General features: G+C 38.4%; 1 non-coding gene across 1 annotated transcript; it reads right to left on the bottom strand.

Moving 5' to 3' along the window:
- Positions 1 to 4,731: 4,731 nt before the first annotated feature.
- Positions 4,732 to 4,838, bottom strand: LOC121207457 (small nucleolar RNA R71). Its single transcript, XR_005902548.1, has one exon. It is a non-coding gene; the product is annotated as a small nucleolar RNA R71 (small nucleolar RNA).
- Positions 4,839 to 6,525: the final 1,687 nt, after the last annotated feature.

Here is a 6,525-nt window from a genome sequence, read left to right as displayed (position 1 = left end):
GAATCCAGTGTGTCACATTGAAACGTTACTGTATAGGTCATGTCTTATCTAAAATCTTTCTTAGTGATTTAAAGGGGTATTTTCGTTATAGATTAAAGTGAATGGAAGCTGTGCACCAGGTAGGATGCCGGAAAAAGAGGAGGTGAGTCTATTAGACTGCTTAAGTACCAAGCTCTCCACGGATCCACTCCTACACATGCACATAACCATTGCTACACTTTAACTGAATGATTGTTCAGGAAAAACCATTTCATTTTAAGCCTTTGAAAACACTTATTAATTTTTTGAAAACATTTTCATTTCGGAAGCTTTATCTTGTTTCACAATATTTTGAAATCAGGTAATCTCTTTTAAAAACGTGCCCTAGAGCTATTCAATTTCACACATTTAAATCCATATCATGCCTAAGCTAATAATCATACTAAAGCAATTAAAAATAATTAAAGCGGCCTTATTACAACTTAAAACCCAAAGCAATTAAAGTAAATGAAACTAATCCAGTCATAAGAAGAAAATTGAGCTTGCAAAACATGTGGCCACTCCGAATCCCTCTCAGCTCCAAGTCCACTATGGTTGGAGGTTACCTGCACGGATAAAATTAAGGGGTGAGTTTGGAAAACTCAGTGTGTAAAATAACCCAACCATAGTCCAGGTCAGTTCAAACCACAAAAACAGATTAAGTTGGGCCTTAGCCCTATATAGAATTCAGAATGAAGCCCATAGGCCCATAACAGAAACAGAACAGATATATCTTGTATGCAGAAAACCCAACCCATATCCATCTATATACACCCCCGTGCTAACCTTACACCATTTGGGGAGACTACTCGACCCACCCATCTGTTACACATCACAAAATTTGCAGCTTGGCTGCCAGAACAGATATTGTGACAGAGTCACCAGATATAGATATTGTGGCAGAACCACCAGAAACAGATATTTGTGGCAGAGCCACCAGATTAGATATTTGTGGCAGAGCCACCAGAACGCTTCCTCCATCAATATAACCCATATCCCATGCAACAGATATACATGTCATGGCATACAACAAACAGAATTAGAATATCATGCATTTCAGTCAAAATTAACCCTAGGGGTATAATGGTAATTTTGCACCTAGGGGTATAATGGTAATTTTCATACTTAGGAGTATTTTAGTGAATTTAACTATTTTAGGGTTTACACGCATATTACAGCCATTAACACATTAACATAAACACTTACTGAACATTTTTACCGAATTGGGCCTGTTGGGCCATTAACCCAATTTCGACCCATTAAGCCTAAATACACTGAAGTGCACGGAATTACACACTCTGCAATCATATCGCTTGTGATTACCAAAATTAACAACCAAACCATCTCACGAGCGCTCGCACGCTTGCAAGTTCACAAAATGCCAGCTTTTCGGCATTTCAGCTTTTCGGCTTTTGCCGATCTAGTCTATGAGTGGGTGTCGTTTACACACCTGATTTACAACAACTGCTACCTAAATCTCCCACGATATCCTACAATCATCACTAGACATATCAGATCCAAAATATAATGGCAACCATCATAAACTTACTTACCATAATCGGCCATCAATACCTATGGCCCTTGAGATCCTACCTTTGCCAAAACTAGAGACTAGATCTAGATCTAGTCGTTCCACTTGTCCAAGCCTTCGATCAGCAGCCTCTAGATCACACTAACACCAAAACAAATCAATTGTTACAACCTTTAGAGCCTTAAGCTCCAATCGACAGCCTCCCTATGCCTTTAGGGATTTTGGCTTTTCTAAAACCCGAAATAAAGAATAGATCTGAGTACCTACCTCAGGTTCTTTCAACCAAAATGATTCCACTTCAGTTTCTACTCAGATGTGATGCAGATCCAGCCCTTAAACACTAGCAGAAATTGAATCTTAGAGATCTAAAGATTTGGCTATATGTCCCTAAAAACTATGGTGTTTTCGGCTTTTGGAATTGTGAAGAGGAGTATGATTTGGTATGGTGGTTTTTGTAGTGGTATTGCCGACAGGGGTTGAGGTTTAGAGGATATGAAAATCAGCCAAAAGAGATGAAGAAAATAGGAGGATTTTGACTAGAAGAAATCGGCACAAGAAACAACTTTCGGGATTTCGGCTTTTATGGCAATCGGCTATAGAGGTTTAGAAAAGAATGGGAATGAAAGAGGAGATGAGTAGAATGGTAGGAATGTTTTGGCCAGAGAAGAAAAGAAGGAGAAAAAGAAAATAGAAGAAGAGAGGAGAAGAGAAGGAAGAATTCGGCACTCAGGAGATCTAACTTTGCGTTTTTCGGCTTTTTGCGACGCTGAGAAGAGAATAGAATGAAAGTGAAGGCTTTAGATGGCTAACCCTAATTTGGAAAAACAAAAAGAAAAAAAGCTTGCCCTAATGGCCATTCAGACCCACGGCCCAACCTTCCTAAAGCCCTAGCCGAATTTCCACTAAAGCTCTATCACATGTCCGGCACATGCACAAAAAAAAAGTAACAATACGCTTACCTTGAGACTTGAACTCTGGATCCCCCTAAACATCCACACGTCACTTCCCAAACACCTAGGTGGCGCCACATGCCACTTTACCACAGATCTTTTTGTGTCCTATTTTACCACCTCAATTTTAAAAGCCCATATCGCCAGAACCCTCTCTCTCCAAAATTAAAATTCAGGAATTGCCTCAAATTAAATTTACTCTTGGGCCTTTTAAAGGCCCACCAACATACTCAGACCCAAATTATTAATAAGGCCTACTACCCAGATTTCCTTAAGAGGCAAAATTTAAGAATTTTGCTAAAGCTATGGGCCGAGCCCTGGACCTTTTTCCCACACCATAAACCCTTCGTAATTTATTTAATTACTACACTAAACATATAAAATAAAAATAAAAATAATAATAATGATAACATCCAAATTATTCGGGCCGTCTTCTACTCGAACCCAGACTCAAGGCCTAATACTTCCAAGCCCAAAAATCCGGGCGTTGCACACAAGGTAATGTTTTGTTATTGTGTTTTAAAATTTGAAAGGAACTGAGAAAGACATTTACTGTGAGATAAGTTTGCGTATAATAATAGTTATGAGATGAGTATTAAGATAGCATTGTATAAGTATGGTATGGTTGAAATTACTGAACCTCGTTGTATTGAATCGAATTTTGATAAAAAAGAAATACTGGGTCGATGTGATTAGAAAAACTGAGGAGAAATGAAAGTCATTCATGACAGTCTAAAAGCAGTTTCAGATTGGCAGAAAACATATGCGGGCTTGATTTGTAAAAGCATTGAATATCAGTTAGAAAATTGAGTATTTGTGTAAACCGTAATTTATACATATTTTAACCCCATGCTTAACACATTTTATGGATAATTTTTCTTTAGAATTGGTGAATTTGATGCTCCTAATACTTTAATTTCATGTTTTATACTTAGGTGAGCATAGGAGAGCAAAAGGAACGAAGAAACGGGCCAAAAATGGAGAAAATGGGGCAACGTACGAAATCAACACGGTTTGGACCTCCTCACACGGGCAGACCACACGACCGTGTCAATTTGGTAGAATCGTAGCACGACTTACACGGATAGAACACACGCTCGCGCCATTCTAACAGGATCGAGCACGGCCTGAAGTAATCGCACACGGGCGTGTCTCTACCGAGCTCAAGTTGATTCCAATTCGGAAAAGGCTAATTTCAAGGGTTCTTAGGCATTCCAAAGACTATAAATACACCCTAGATGAGGAAGAAAAAGGATGCAGAGAAAAGGAGGCAGGGAACTGCTCAAGGGAAGCCGATTGATCCATTTCAGAAGCCGGATTCACCATTGAGACTGAAGATCTCTCCTCAATTTCCCTTCAGGAGTTTTGGGTTTTCTTTATGTTTTGTATTCATTATTCTTCTAAGATGTTTTCCTTTTTAGTTATGAACTAAATCCCCTAAATACCTAAGGGGAATGAAACCTAAGATGAATCTTGTTATTTTTTTCTGAATTGTATGATAAATATTTAACTTGTTCTTAATTATGTGTTCTTAATTCTTGTTTTGATATCCCAGGATACTGATTCAAGATAAGCTCTTATTCAGAGGAGGAATAGACCTTATCTAAGAGGACATTTGTCATAATTAAGCGGAGTTGATTGCGCACCTAGACATAGGGTGACAAGATTTTGCCGGATTAGGGTGAAACTTAATAAGGGGATCTATAGATCGAGTTAATGCAACCCTAGGGTGTTAATTAGAGAAAAGTCTCAATTATTCAATCTAGGGATTAGATGTTATTAGTCTTGAATAGGGATAATAACATAACTTAGGGATCTCTACGGAACAAGTTAAACGAATAAATCGTCCGATTCGGAGTCAGAATAACAAGTGAAGTCTAGGTGGATTCTTCCTTAGGTATTGTCTTAATTCAATCATTTTTCCAAAAGTAATTCCCCAATTCTATTTTCTGTGAATTCTTAGTTTAGATAATTAGTTAGTTAAAACAAAACCTCCTTATTCTTAGGCTAGATAATAAAAAAGGCAATCATTTAGCCAACTTCTTGGAACTATGCGATACAGTTAAAATAAATGGTGTTTCTGATGATGCCATTCGTCTTCGGCTATTCCCTTTTTCATTGAGAAACAAAGCTAAACAGTGGTTGAACTCATTACCATGAGGGTCAATTACTACTTGGGAAGAAATGATCGACAAATTTTTACCAAAATATTTTCTACCGGCTAAAACGGCTAAATTACGTAATGATATCTCTTCTTTTATGCAGATGGATTTAGAAACACTCTACAATGCATGGGAGAGATACAAGGATCTTTTGAGAAGGTGCCCTCACCATGGGTTACTGCTTTGGCTCCATGTTCAAACATTCCATATGGTTTGAATCCTTCGACTCGGCAAATGGTTGATGCAGTTGCTGGTGGAACCATCAATAATAAAACACCTGAAGATGCTTATGAGTTTATAGAGGAGATGTCACTGAATAATTATCAGTGGCAAGTCATGAGGACAAAGCCAACAAAAACAGCCGGCATTTATAACGTCGATTCCGTCACCATGCTCTCTAATCAGGTAGAACTTTTAAATAAAAAATATTGATGGTTTTCTTAGTTCTTCACAGGTTCACCCAGTGATGTAGTGTGAAGCAAATGGAGGTGGAACAAGCCATTCAGAATACCAACCTTATGGCCACAACATGGATAACGAGCATTTAAATTACATGGGTAATAATACTCGACCTCAAAACAATCCATATAGTAACACTTACAATGAAGGTTGGAGGAACCATCCCAATTTCTCGTGGGGTGGTCAAGGAAATCAAAGACCACAACATCCTCTGGGTTTTCAGCAACCACCCTACCAATAGGAAAAGAAGCCAAACCTTGAAGAGATGCTCTCAAAGTTTATATCGGTGTTAGAAACCCATTTTCAGAATACCGAGATAGCACTTAAAAATCAACAAGCGTCGATCCAAGGGCTCGAAACTCAGATAGGCCAGCTTTCCAAACTAATTTTCGAACGACCACAAGGTAGTTTGCCAAGTAATACTGAACCCAACCCAAGGGAACAGCTCAACGCAATTAATGTTCAAGATGAAGAAGGATTTGTGGAGCCTAAACCAGAACTGAGGCAAGAAACTGTGGTAAGCAGAGGTCAAGGTGAGGTAGATCAAAATACAACCAAATCGATGAACGTCGAATATAAGCCTCGTGTGCCATACCCCAACGCGACTAGGAAAGACCGCTCAGATGAACAATTTGGTAAATTCCTTAAACTCTTAAAAAAACTACATATTAACTTACCATTTATTGAAGCCCTATTGCAGATGCTAAACGTAGTGAAATTTCTAAAACAGCTTTTAGCAAATAAGCGAAAGTTGGACGAGGCGTCGCATGTGGAACTAAACGCAGTGTGCTCAGCTATTCTGCAAAATAAGCTACCGAACAAATTAAAAGATCCAGAGAGTTTTACGATTCCTTGCTTAATCGGTATTTTAGATGTTAATAATGCATTAGCTGATTTAGGGGCTAGTATCAACGTCATACCCTACAAAATGTTTAAACAATTAGGTCTCGGGAAACCCAAATAGACTAGGATAAGCATTCAATTAGCAGATAAAACTTTAAGATTTCCTAGGGGTATTTTTGAAGATGTGCTAGTAAAAATCGATAAATTTATATTCCCCGTTGACTTCATTATTTTAGACATAGAGGAGGATAGCAACACACCTTTAATTCTAGGAAGGCCCTTTTTAGCAACTGCTAAAACAATTATTGATGTTGGCACCGGTGAGCTCATGCTTCGCGTAGGAGACGAAACAATCACCCTTCAAGCTCACAATTCTAACAACACATCGGAAATTGAAGGTGATCGTCTAAACCATTCTATTAAAACTGACCATATGATACAACCCACTTTGCAGGAGATAAGTCTGAAGGAAGTACATGAGCCACTCTCAAACAATAGTAGAGGATCTATTCATGAAGAACGAAGCCTGCAAATAGTGGAGCTAGATGAATGAAGAACACAT

This window comes from Gossypium hirsutum, chromosome A09 (genome assembly GCF_007990345.1).
Source record: "Gossypium hirsutum isolate 1008001.06 chromosome A09, Gossypium_hirsutum_v2.1, whole genome shotgun sequence".
NCBI classification, from domain to species: domain Eukaryota; kingdom Viridiplantae; phylum Streptophyta; class Magnoliopsida; order Malvales; family Malvaceae; genus Gossypium; species Gossypium hirsutum.
Note: the sequence above shows the minus strand (reverse complement) of the source record. Positions and strands in the feature narration are given on the sequence as shown.